Source organism: Giraffa tippelskirchi, chromosome 1 (genome assembly GCF_054371585.1).
Source record: "Giraffa tippelskirchi isolate mGirTip1 chromosome 1, T2T-mGirTip1v1.2.pri, whole genome shotgun sequence".
Lineage (NCBI taxonomy): Eukaryota > Metazoa > Chordata > Mammalia > Artiodactyla > Giraffidae > Giraffa > Giraffa tippelskirchi.
Window position 1 is genome coordinate 108,206,824 of NC_137275.1, and position 14,352 is coordinate 108,221,175.

A 14,352-nucleotide genomic window follows, 5' to 3' on the forward strand; every position below is an offset into this window, starting at 1 on the left:
TTTCCCTCAAGGTTTCTCAAACTTTAATTCACTGAAGATTGAACTGATTGTGTCAGTAGCAAAACACTGTTAAATTGTGTTATCATAAACTTGTAGATTTTTTCCAAAGAACTTTCATTTTTATGTAGGCAGTTACATCTTCAGTTTAGTCATCCAGAAAACAGTATTTTCCTATTTTAATTTCCTGTGAGGTAGGTGCATTACTGTTCCAGTTTTACAGAAGAGGTCTGGAACAGGTCAGTGACTTAGTGAAGGTCCCATGGAAGGTGAAGAGTCTACTGACTCTAGGACCTGTGGAGGTTTATCTGCTGTTTCACTTTAGATGTTTACAGTGTTGCACCACTTTGTTGTCCAGGTGGCAATTAAATCTTTTTAAAAAAACATATTTATTTGTCCTTATAATAAATTCCTAAAATGCAGAAGTAGAATTCAGAGGGCCCTCGCAGTTGAATTGCATAAAGCCCCATCACTCCAAGATAATTGTGGTTAAATTTTGCACATTTCCTTCCAGTATCTTAGGACCTTATGTTTTACATATCATATAGCAAAATATAATGAAGTCTTATTTTTCACTGTAAAAGCAATATAGAAAGTTAGAAAAGCTAGAGTGTATAAAGAACAAATCAGTAAAAACGCAAAACAATTGGGTTAGTGACAAGTAAGATTTTCTTGTTGTGCTAAGTCACTTCAGTTGTGTCCTTCTCTTTGAGAACCTATGGATTATAGCCTATGAGGCTCCTCTGTCCATGGGATTCTCCAGGCAAGAATACCCATGCCTTCCTCCAGGGGATCTTCCCAACCCAGGGATCAAACCCACATCTCTTATGTCTCCTGTATTGGTAGGCAGGTTCTTTACCACTAATGCCACCTGGAAAGCCCAAATAAAATTTACTATCAACTGAAATTAACTCAATCAGTTTTATTAATTTCTAATTTGCTACATTCTCTTAACCACATTTAAAAATTAATATTACACTTAAAATTAATACTAACAGGCTATAAAAACCATATATAACTTTCCACAGACTTTTTTCCTGAATAGCAAAAAATTGCAACCACTTGAAAGATTCATCAAATTGTTTAAAATGTATGAAATCATCTCATATAAATTGAGAAACACGTCACAGAGTGATTTGTATTACAACTTTGTATATTAAAAGATACTGACTAGAGATATAAAACAAATTAAAGGTAAAATGGGAAAAACACTTCTATTGATCCAACTTAAGGAAAGGTTACTACCACCAGTTTATAGTCTTCAAAGTTGGTATATATTGTTCCAAACAACACACTTAAAGGCAGTAGGATAGGTCTACTCTTATCTTAGAAAACACCCTAGTGTTCTGAAGGGGTTAATAATATATTTTGAGAAAAAATAAAGTAAGTGCACATGGCCAAACATATTTGAGAAAGGGTGTATATTATAGTTTGCTCATCTGAGAAAGGGTATGTGTTACTATTTCCTCCTGGAAACATAACGAATAATAGCAGAATATTAAAGACTCTTAGAAATCAAGCATCAAGTGTAACTTTATTTCAGAATTTCTCACATTTATTTGATAAAGAGATTCATCTTTCCCCTGCCCCTCCAAATACTTACGAATATCTCACAAAGATGTCCTGAAGAATCCACTTTGGAAAATGTAGACAGATCAGTCATTACATACTCAAGGTTTCATTCAGTTATCTTGGACACTGAAAGATTGAGCAGTTTGTGGATCATTGCTCTCCAATAACCTTGTCTCACCTGCCGTGTAGTCTCCTATTATCCACCCCATTATTATTTTCAAGTGTCCTGTCCTGCTTGCCTATCACCTTTCTGTGTCTGCCGCATTACTAGCATCCCTTAAAAACTATTAAATCTAGACAGATATTGACATCATGATTCCAAATATAAATCATTATACTACTACTACTACTAATAGTAGTAAAAAGTCTCCAGAGATTTTCCCTGAGTCTTCCCTACACTTTGAAGGGCCATACAACTTACCATCTTTTATTCCTTCTTTCTGTATAAAAAAGGAGGTCTCTCTATGTTCTAGATTTAATCTTACCATTAGAGGCTGGGAAAGAAATTATTTCTTTTAAAAAATTTTAAAGCATTAATTCAGAGCTTTCCAATCTGGTTGCTGGAACACAGAGTTGTTAAATGTGTAGGAAATAGCTCCCCCTTCAGCTCCAAGATGGTGAGGCAAGACTTACAGGGCAGGGAACTGCCTCTGGCTACAAGTGACTTCACATAACTCTCTGGGTGCCTTATAAATGTTGCTGCTGCTACTGCTGCTAAGTCGCTTCAGTCGTGACCGACTCTGTGCGACCCCACAGACGGCAGCCCACCAGGGTCCCCCGTCCCTGGGATTCTCCAAGCAAGAACACTGGAGTGGGTTGCCATTTCCTTCTCCAATGCATGAAAGTGGAAAGGAAAAGTGAAGTCGCTCAGTCGTGTCTGACTCAGCGACCCTATGGACTGCAGCCTACCAGGCTCCTCTGTCCATGGGATTTTCCAGGCAAGAGTACTGGAGTGGGGTGCCATATAAATGTTATTATATTGTAATTTACCAAGGACTTCCCTGGTGGCTCAGGTGGTAAAGAAATCTGTACGCAATGTGGAAAACTTGGGTTCAATCCCTGGGTTGGGAAGATCCCCTGGAGAAGGGCATGGCAACCCACTCCAGTATTCATGCCTGGAGAATTCCATGGACAGAGGAGCCTGGTAGACTACAATCCATGGGGTCACAGTCAGACACGACTGAGTGACTAACACACACAAAGCATGAAAAACATCTTAAAGAAGAACATTAATATGCTCAGAACTTTTGTACACTGACCCACTTTCCAGTTAGAAAAGAACATGAAATATTAAATAAGAATCACAAAATTGTGGAACAATAAGACATACATAAGTATATATACAAATATATACATCTATAGCATTATTAGAAACACTTTTGACAAGCTCCAAGACATTTTAGTAGAGATATTTGCTATGATTAAAGAATATTATTTAAAATATTAATAATGAAAATCATATTACTTCTAAAATGTGAGTTATAGGAAAAGATGGTTATAGCAAACATTTTCTATTTAACCAAGAAAAACTTGCATGAGGTTGTGCCATCAAAAAATAGTGCCTTTGAATATTTAGCACATAGAATTTAACCTTCATTTAATTATATAGTTCACATTGCTATGATTTATTAAGTACAATATGGACAAAAGTGACATAATATCCAGAAGACTTTAAAGAGTTTTAAGATTAATACCGAGAATACCAAAGCAATTGAAAAATGCAATAAACTAAGCATGACAGAGCAGCATCTACAGGCTATAATTTGCAGTATATTGTTCACACAAGAATTAATGATAGGGAAATTTTATTGATGCATAAAAGGTTTAGTCAGTGAGTATGTGCAATGAGATAATACCATCGAACAAAACAAACTGATGCTTTTTAAACTACTGCATGACAGATTACATGAAACTCAACAAAAGGCAAACTTTTCACAGAGTATTTTGTATTTTCCAGATTTACAGAGCAATTCTCTCTGAATATTAAACAGTCACATTTTCAAATTTTCACTCCTTTCCTAGACTGATTGCTGGAGGCTAATTTCAAACTAATTTCTAACACTTTCAGTGGAGAAATATATTTAAAGCAAAGATTTATACTAGTCAGATATCCATCTGTCTTCTACATAAGGCCATTCAAATCCTCTCAGAATCTGTTTTAAAATATGTGCACCCTTTTGCGGGGAACATTGCTTACTCCTCTCCCAAATTAGGACAAACGTTAATTATTCATGAGTCAAATGGCTCTCAAATACACAGATTTCATTTTCTACTCTTATTATAAAGTCCATGAAATGCTCCTCTTGTTTTATTTCATTATTCTTTCCCCTTTGTCCTACTCATTCTCATTTACATTGTCCTTCCCATCAGAGATGTTTATACTAGTATATTCAATATATGTCCTTAGGCATCCGAAGCTATAACTCTAAGAAATAATATTACTTTCTATGTGTGTGTTTTGAATGTACATAAATTGTTTTGCCCTATATAATTCATTCTATATTTCTAAGGTCTATCCATATTGCCATAACTTAAAGTGATTAACTACTTACTGCTGTACTGTATTTCATTGCATGTATTTATCACATATTCTGATAATCCATTTCCCTAGGGACAGATATCAAGGCTTCTTATAACATTTTGCTAACACAAATAATGCAATGACATTATCCTCATAAATGTCCCCTTAAAAACTTGTACACATTGTAAACCCAGATGAAGGAATGATATGTATACAGAATATATGGATAATTAATTTCACTCAATATTATCAGTTTACTCTCCCAACAGTGCGTAAAGTTTCTCGTGACTCCTCATTCTAACCAACATTTGGTATTAGCTGATGTTTAAATTTTTCCCAATACTAGGTTAACTTAATTTGAATTTCTCTGACTTCATGTGAAGTTAAGCATCTCTTCATGTCCATATCGGCTATTTAGATTACTTCTTCCATGAATAGTCTATTTTTACTCCTTGTCCAGTTTTTGTTTCCTTGAAGATATTAGTAGTTCTTTATATATTCTATTTGTTAATAATCATTTTTCAGTTTTAAATTTTGAAAGCATCTTTTAATCTTCCACAAGCTTGTTAAGTTTGTCTATCATATCCTCTTTGTATAGAAATCTTTCATTTTCATATGAATTAAAATGAAAGATTTCTGTATTAAGTTATATATGAATTAAAATTCATATAGCACCTACTCTTTTTTTGGCTGTGCTGGGTCTTCGTTGCGGTGCTTGGACTTCCCGCTGTGGTGTTGCAGCCCAAGGGTTTAGTTGTCTTGTGCATGTGGGATCCCAGCTCCTTGACCAGGGATCACACCCAAGTTCCCTGCATTGGAAGGCAGACCACCAGGGAAGCTGCTCACTTATTCTTAAAGTTTATAATTTTTAAGTCTTGTCTAAACATCCTTTCCTATCCCAAGTTCACAAAGACAGCGTCATATATTTTATTACTTTATATATTGCCTTTTATAATTAGGTTTTTAATATATTTGGAATTAATTCTGTAAGAATCTAAATATACTTTTACCTATATTTGAGTCATTTACTAAATAATCTCTCTTTTTTGATTTGTGATGCTGATTTCTGCTACCTTCTCATATATAACAGGCACTTATTCATTGCTTTTCTATTTGTAGCATCTATTTTTTTAATCTGTTTCCGTACTACTAGTACCATGCTGTTTTTTATTGCTTTGGTTTTATAAAATATCTTAATATATCCAACAAAACAAATTCCCTTTCTTTAGTCCATTATTCTTCCTTTCACAGAAACTATTTTTCTGTTTTCTCACAAAACCCTGCTAAAATTTTCATCAAAACTGCATTGAATTTATAAGTTCATTTATGGAGAATCATATTTTTTTACAGTGTAGTTTTTCCCATCCATGAACATGTTACTTTTCTCTTTTTACCTAAGTTTATTTTATGTAATTTAATCAATTTGGAAAGTACTTTGTAAAGGATTAGTACTTCTTCATTAGGTTATCTAATGTACTTTGTAGTTTTTGTTGCTAATGTAAGTGAAGTCATATTCTCCATGCTTATTTCTGGTTGGTTGCTGCTGATGCATAAAAGTGTCTTGATATTTACATTAAATGTAAATAGATTAGTACAAGTAAAATATTTATATAGTTTCTTATATAGTACTTAGTACATGCTTACATATAACTTAGTGTGTTGCCTATTATTGATCTTGCATCTGTGCAATCTTTCTGAACTCTATTAGTTCTAATAGTTTGTCTATTGATTCAGTTAGGTCTTCTAATAGAAGATCTAACGATTTACAGTGACAGAGTAATTTATTCTACCCAATCCTTATACCTCTTGTTTTTTTCTTGTCTTATTATATTGGCCAAAATCTCCTCACTATGGGAACTGTAATAACAAGCCTCTCTTCCCTGTTCCTAATCATAACATGTCATGATTTTTTCATAGGTTTTTGTTAAAAGCTTTTATTAAGCTAAATTTTCTTTAATTCCTAATTTTTTAACACTTCAAAATATCATAACTAGGTTTTAAACTTTACCAAATATTAATTATGCTTATGTTGAAGTAATTTTTTCCCCTATAGACCATTAATGAGCTAAATCGTATTGATAGCTTTTCTGGTGATGAACCCCCTTACATTTCTGAAATGGAATTGACATCACCGTGTTTTGTTTATAAAAACACTTTGAACTCAACTAATATTAATTTAGGATTTCACATTTTGTTCGTAGTGAAATAGGCTAATAGATTCTTTTCTTGTACTTTCCCAATCCATTATTGATCTGAAGATTATAATTAATAAATTAATTAACTTGAGACCTAAAATGAGGTGCACTGATTTCCCTCATTTTCTTTTTTCTGAAACACTTAATATCAACTAGAATTATCTTTACTTTGAAAGTTCTGAAACTCAAAATACTATCTGATCTTGTGGATTTATTTTTCAGTCTCATTCTAACTCTTGAAAGTAAAATCTACTTGTTTCAAATTCTCTGACAGTTTTCTGAATGTGATTTAAGGTCTGGTAATAAGATTCACTTGTGGGAGATTTTGATTCAGTCTCAAAATCTGAACTGAGATTGAATCAAAGAGTCATGTGGAAACAGGGTACAGTGCATTCATTTTTTTTCTTCCAGTTTTGTTGGGATATAATTGACATACAACCCTGTGTAAGTTTAAGGTGTACAACATAATGATTCAACATAAATACATCATGAAATTATTATCACAGTAAGTTTAGTGAACACGCATCATCTCATGTAGATACAAAAGTAAAGAAAGAGAAAAAACTTTTTTCCTTGTGTCGAGAAGTCTTAGGATTTATTTTTTTTAACAATTTCTATATATAACATAAATGTTTCATATATAACATATAGCAATGTTAATTATGTTTATCATGTTGTGCTTTACATCTCTAGTATTTATTTTATCTTAAAACTGTAACTTTGTACATTTGTTTTTATCATATAGATTTTGGCAGTGGTGGTGGTAAAGTCAGAAGTGCGGGCAGCAAATTCCTGATCATAATAGTGGCCACAGTTCTTTTGTTTATTCCTGGTGGGTTTTAGAAATCATTCTTGAAAGCTCAGCCATAGTCTGTTTCATCAGTCTTTTTAACAATTCTGTGATTTATATATTCCTTAAAAAAATCCTTTGCAGAGTATCTTAACTAGAGTGTGTTTACTTAACTAAAATTAAGAAACTTGACCATAAATTTTAGACTGGAGTCCTGATGAATAATTAGAAATCTCTTTCATGATTAATGCATTATTCAAGTTTTCTATTTCTTCTCAGGCAAATTTTTTCCTGAAAATTTATTTTTCATTTAGTGTTTTTTTTTTTATTCTTTCTTTATTTTTGGCTGTGCTGGGTCTTCGGTAGGCTTTTCTCTAGTTGCGGTGCTCAGGCGTGTCACTGTGGTGGCTTCTCTTGTTAGGGTCCATGCAGAGCATGCACTCTAGGGCCAAGGGCTTCAGGAGTTGCAGCGCATGGACTCAGTGCTTGCGGCTCCCCGGCTCTAAGCTCAGGCACAATCGTTGTGGCAGTGGGCTTAGGGCCCCAAGGCATGTGCAATCTTCCCGGATCGTGGATCAAACCCACGACTCCTGCGTTAACAGGTGGATTTTACCACTGACACCAGGGACGCACACCCTCCTTTAGATTTTTTGATATTATTGTTATATAGATCATAGTTGTTATTTTTAAATCTCTATTGTTTCTAGAGTTAATTTTCTTTTGGGGGTTATGCTTTAATTCATAGTCTTTTATGGTTGATCAGCTTTGTCAGATATTTGTGTTCAATAGTTGATCACTTCAAAGAAATAAGGTTTTGATTGTTTGTCATCTCTATTGATTTTTTTCTTTCTTATTGGTTTTTCCTTATTTGTATTATCTCCTCCCCTCCTGTTTCTATGTTTATTCTGTGGTTTCCTTTTCAAGTTCTTTGAATTTAATGCTTCCTTTATTTTTATTAAGTATAATATATATTATATAATATTAAATATATAATATATATTATATATTTAACATTATATACCATATATAAAACTATGAATATTATAATATTTTATATTATATACAATATATATTATTATTAATATAATACATATTATTATTATAATATATAATATTACATATATATTATATATATTGTATAACATATATATAATTATATAATATTTAATATATGCATAATATATAATATATGTACTATATATACTATATATAATATATGTACTATATAATATATTAATATAATATATATTATATATTTAATATTATATATAAAACTATGAATGTTATAATATATATACATTATATACAATATGTATTACTATTAATATAATATATATTATCAATATAATATATAATATTACATATATAATATAATATGTATAATATATGATATCATATATATTATAAAATATAACATTATATATACTATATTATATATAATATATATTATACAACATGTATATAATGTATATATTACATATATTATGTTATATAATATATAATATATGTATTACATATAATATATATATAAAATATGATATATGCTATATCTATTACATACATAGTATTATATAGAATACATAATTATATAATAATACATATATATTATTATATTATTATATAATATATTGTTATATATTGTTATAATTATATATTGGTATAACTGTAATTGGTATAATTGGTATAATTATAATTGTTATACTTGGTATAATCATAATTGTATAATTATATTATATACTGGTATAATTTTAATTGGTATAATTATACCAAGTTTCTATATACAGTATTATATAATATATATAATGTTATATTATATATGTATATTTATACTCTGCTGAGTGTAAAAGTCTGTTATCTTCATTTCAGTTTGTAAGTCATGTTATAATTTTGTATAGTGTTAATTTTTTGAAGACTTTTCAGTTTTTTTAGAGGGATGACTTAAAATCTCCAGCTTAAATTAATTTATTAATTTCCCTCAATAGTTCTTTCTGCTTCCTTACATAATTGAAAGTTATGTTGTCTGCTGCTGCTATGTTCCTATTATATTATTATAGTTTATTGGTATACTGTTATTCTAAAAGCTACTTTTAACTTCAAATTCTATTTTGCTATCTTGGCTTCTTTTAAAGGAGATTGTCTCATATTTACCTGATATCCCTTTTCTTAACATATACCCTTTTATACACACATTTGAGGTAAGTTACTGAATTGTTTCTGTCCCCCAACATAAAGCCACAGGTCTTGCTTACAAACATTTTAAGGTCTACATTTTAAGTATATAGCTTCACAGAGGCAGGTGAGATTACATAATATTTCTGAGTCAGACACAAGATCTACATTCTTTCCTCAACATGTTCCAGGTGCAAGCTTAGTTTCCAGGGTAGCAGTTCTAATGAATCACAATGCTGCTGCTGCTGCTAAGTCGCTTCAGTCGTGTCCGACTCTGTGCGACCCCATGGAAGGCAGCTCACCAGGCTCCGCCGTCCCCGGGATTCTCCAGGCAAGAACACTGGAGTGGGTTGCTGTTTCCTTCTCCAATGCTTGAAAGTGAAAAGGGAAAGTGAAGTCGCTCAGTCGTGTCCAACTCTTCTTGACCCCGTGGACTGTAGCCTACCAGGCTCCTCTGTCCGTGGGATTTTCCAGGTAAGAGTACTAGAGTAGGTTGCCATTTCCTTCTCTATCTAATGAATCATGAAGCTTATCAAAAGGTAAATGGACAAAAGAAGAGGTAATTATGCTATCTTGGGCTACCTGCTTTTAGAAGAGGAGCAGAGGTCTTATTCAGTAATACTTGTCTATGGAACTTTTGGTTTCTTCATTGCCCGGTTGTACTTGGCCAAGCACTTAGATTGGAACAGGGATGGCCTAGTGCTGTCCTTGTTGACAACAGTAATATCTCAGTATCTTTAGAATTATGGGAAACCATGAAAATTCACCTTTTGGACTGAACTGAATAGCACACCTGAAAACACTCAGTTTCAGAATGGATCTGATTCACTGTGAGCAGAAGGCAATGGCATGACTTCTCATCCTAGCCTTGGAAATTTGCTTGGGGCTGGTCACTATGATATCTCCTCTTACCACCTAGAAAATAGTATGCTGGGGAACTTCTTTCAAGTTTCCTAGCCATCCTTATGAAAAGAATGTTAAATAGACAACAGCATCACACCACCAAATCATCCTTAATGGAAAACTTGCACATGTTTGATAACTAGTCAGATAAGATATACCAGCTAGAGTTAAAAAAAAGACTTGAAATCTGGGTCATATCTCCAACACTGGAAGAACCAGAGGTACTTTCACCTATGTCAACAACTTTATCCATGTATGCAGCCTTTGCAATGATGATCTTTAACAGAACCAGGGCTTCATTATTCTCAAGGATGTTTAGAGGAAAATCTCTTATGCCCCTTATTGGTGCATCTTTCTTTACTCCTACCTGATGAAGTTCTTTTGTTTTGTTAGACCTCAACTCTAGTGCATTATCTGAAGTTTGCATCACTGGTAGGGAAGTGTTATGAAACACTGCATTGTGAGCTTGTTGCTATTCTTGATCACACTAAAACTGGAACTGACTAGGTGACATCTGAGTGGCCAGATTAGTTGATAATAAGATGGGAGAGAGAGGCCCCCCACCCCTTTGACAGTTTCAGCCTTGACAGCAAGAGGAATACTTAGTTTGACAATATTTCTATTTAAATTCCTTCTCAGTGCCAATTTGTCATCAGTTTGTCAACCTGCTTTACATAACACTCAGTCCCTTGTTTACTAGGCAATTCCAGTGGTGGGCTGCCGTCTATGGGGTCGCACAGACTCGGACATGACTGAGGCGACTTAACAGCAGCAGCATCTAGTAGTTTAGCTGATGTGTTTGACAGCTTTGGTGGCACTTTTTTTCATTGTTTCCTAGAGTTTGAGGGCCTTTTATACATACATGTATATATATATATATCCCTTATATATATATATCTCAGTATGTATATACTGATTGACATGCTATTAGAAGAGCTCTGAAGAGAAATTTTCAGATGGAAAGCTTAACCTCAACACCAAGTTTCTAGGAAGCTTTGGTAACGATCTTGACAATGGATATGGTGAAGATCTGGCTGTAGGTTCTTGATGCCCAGAGGGAGAACGGATGCAGACTCCAATGGGGTTGCACAGCTCACTCATGTATCTCTCTGAGAAAAGAAACAGTCTCTTTTAAGAAATGTATTTTTAAGAAACTGTTATATTTTTAATACAATCTGAAAATTTCTGTCTTCTAATCTGTAAGTTTAACCTAGTGACATTGATTGAAATTATTGTGTTATTTGGAATGTTTTCTGATCCCTTATTTAGTGTTTTGCAATTGCCGTATTCTTTTCTTCCTTTTCTGCTTTGCATAGAATAATGCATATTATCTTTTGCTGATTTTAAAGTTATGTATTTTGTTCAAGTGTTGCACTCAATGTGCCAGCAAATCTGGAAAACTCAGCAGTGGCTACAGGACTGGAAAAGGTCAATTTTCATTCCAATCCCAAAGAAAGGCAATGCCAAAGATTGTTCAAATTACTGTACAATTGCACTCATTTCACATGCTAGCAAGATTATGCTCAAAATCCTTCAAGCTAGGCTTCAACAGTACCTGAACTGACAACTTCCAGATGTACAAGCTGGATTTAGAAAAAGCAGAGGAGCCAGAGATCAAATTGTCAACATCCACTGGATCATAGAAAAAGCAAGGGAATTCCCAAAAAATCTACTTCTGATTCATTGACTATGCTGAAGTCTTTGACTGTGTGGACCACAACAAACTGTGGAAAATTCTTAAAGAGATGGGAATACCAGACCATCTTACCTGCCTCCTGAGAAACCTGTATGCAGGTCAAGAAGCAACAGTTAGAATCAGATGAGCAACAACTGACTAGTTCAAAATTGGGAAAGGAGTATGTCAAGGCTGTATTTTGTCACCCTGCTTACTTAACTTTTATGCAGAGTACATCATGTGAAATGCTGGGCTGGATGAATCACAAGCTGGAATCAAGATTGCCAGGAGAAGTATCAACAATCTCAGATAGGCTGATGATAGTTACCACTTTAATGGCAGAAAGTGAAGAGGAACTAAAGGGCCTCTTGATGAAGGTGAAAGAGGAGAATGAAAAACCTGGCTTAAAACTCAACATTCAAAAAATTATGATCATGGCATTTGGTCCCATCACTTCATGGCAAATAGATGGGGAAAAAGTGGAAACAGTGACAGATTTTATTTTCTTGGGTTCCAAAATCACTGTGGATGGTTATTGCAGCCATGAAATTAAAAGACATTTGCTCCTTCAGAGAAAAGCTATGACAAACCTGCGTGCTGCTTGCTAAATCACTTCAGTGGTATCTGACTCTTTTCGACCCCATGGACTGTAGCCTGCCCATGGGATCCTCCAAGCAAGAATACTGGAGTGGGTTGCCATGCCTTCCTCCAGGGGATCTTCCTGACCCAGGGATTACACCCATGTCTCTTACATCACCTGAATTGGCAGGGGGATTATTTACCACTAGCGCCACCTGGGAAGCCTATGACAAACCTAGATAACATATTAAAAAACAGAGACATCACTTTGCCAATAAAGGTCCATATAGTCAAAGCAACTGGGTTTTTCCAGTAGTCATGTGTGGATGTGAGAGTTGGACCATAAAGAAGACTGAGCGCCTAAGAACTGAGGATTTCAAATTGTGCTGGAGAAGACTCTTGCGAGTCCCTTGGACAGCAACGAGATCAAACCAGTCAATCCTATCCTCCCAAAGGGAGATAGTGAAGGATAGGGAAGCCTGGTGTACTCCAGTTCTTGGGGTCACAGAGAGTCAAACATGACTTGGCGACTGCACAGCAAGAATAATTGTGTTATTTTGTTCTTTATTGTCTCTTCCTAAAACCCAAAGAACTAGACTCAATTGTCTCTACAAGTTAGTTGTACTTATCCATAGGTATTCTTGCCTCAAACAAGATAAGGACCTTAGCATCAGCCTGTTTCTTTCTGTTCTGCCTCAGCCCTTCACCAGCCCATACTGGTAACATCTAGCATTTTTGTTCAGAATTGATATAAATATATTTTAAATGCTTCTTTCTCACTCTTTTCCTCAGTTCAGTTCATTTCAGTTGCTTAGTCGTGTCCGACTCCTTGCGACCCCATGAGCCGCAGCACGCCAGGCCTCCCGGTCCATCACCAACTCCCGGAGTTTATCCAAACCCATGTCCATCGAGTCGGTGATGCCATTCAACCATCTCATCCTCTATCGTCCCCTTATCCTCCTGCCCCCAATCCTTCCCAGCATTAGGGTCTTTTCCAATGAGTCAACTCCTCGCATCAGGTGGCCAAAGTACTGGAGTTTCAGCTTCCACATCAGTCCTTCCAATGAACACCCAGGACTGATCTCCCCCAGGAGGGACTGGTTGGATCTCCTTGCAGTCCAAGGGACTCTCAAGAGTCTTCTCCAACAACACAGTTCAAAAGCATGAATTCTTCAGCGCTCAGCTTTCTTTAGAGTCCAACTCTCACATCCATACATGACCACTGGAAAAACCATAGCCTTGACTAGACAGACCTTTGTTGGCAAAGTAATGTCTCTGCTTTTCAATATGCTATCTAGGTTGGTCATAACTTTCCTTCCAAGGAGTAAGTGTCTTTTAATTTCGTGGCTGCAATAACCATCAGCAGTGATTTTGGAGCCCAAAAAAATAAAGTCTGCCACTGTTTCCACTGTTTCCCCATCTATTTCCCATGGAGTGATGGGACCAGATGCCATGATCTTAGTTTTCTGAATGTTGAGCTTTAAGCCAACTTTTTCACTCTCCTCTTCCACTTTCATCAAGAGGCTCTTTAGTTTTTCTTCACTTTCTGCCATAAGGGTGGTGTCATCCACATATCTGAGGTTATTGATATTTCTCCCGGCAATCTTGATTCCAGCTTGTGCTTCTTCCAGCCCAGCATTTCTCATGATGTACTCTGCAGATAAGTTAAATAAGCAGGGTGACAATATACAGCCTTGACATACTCCTTTTCCTATTTGGAACCAGTCTGTTGTTTCATGTCCAGTTCTAACTGTTGCTTCCTGACCTGCATACAGGTTTCTTAAGAGGCAGGTCAGGTGATCTGGTATTCCCATCTCTTTCAGAATTTTCCACAGTTTATTGTAATCCACTCAGTCAAAGGCTTTGACATAGTCAATAAAGCAGATATAGATGTTTTTCTGGAACTCTCTTGCTTTTTCGATGATCCAGCAGATGTTGGCAGTTTGATCTC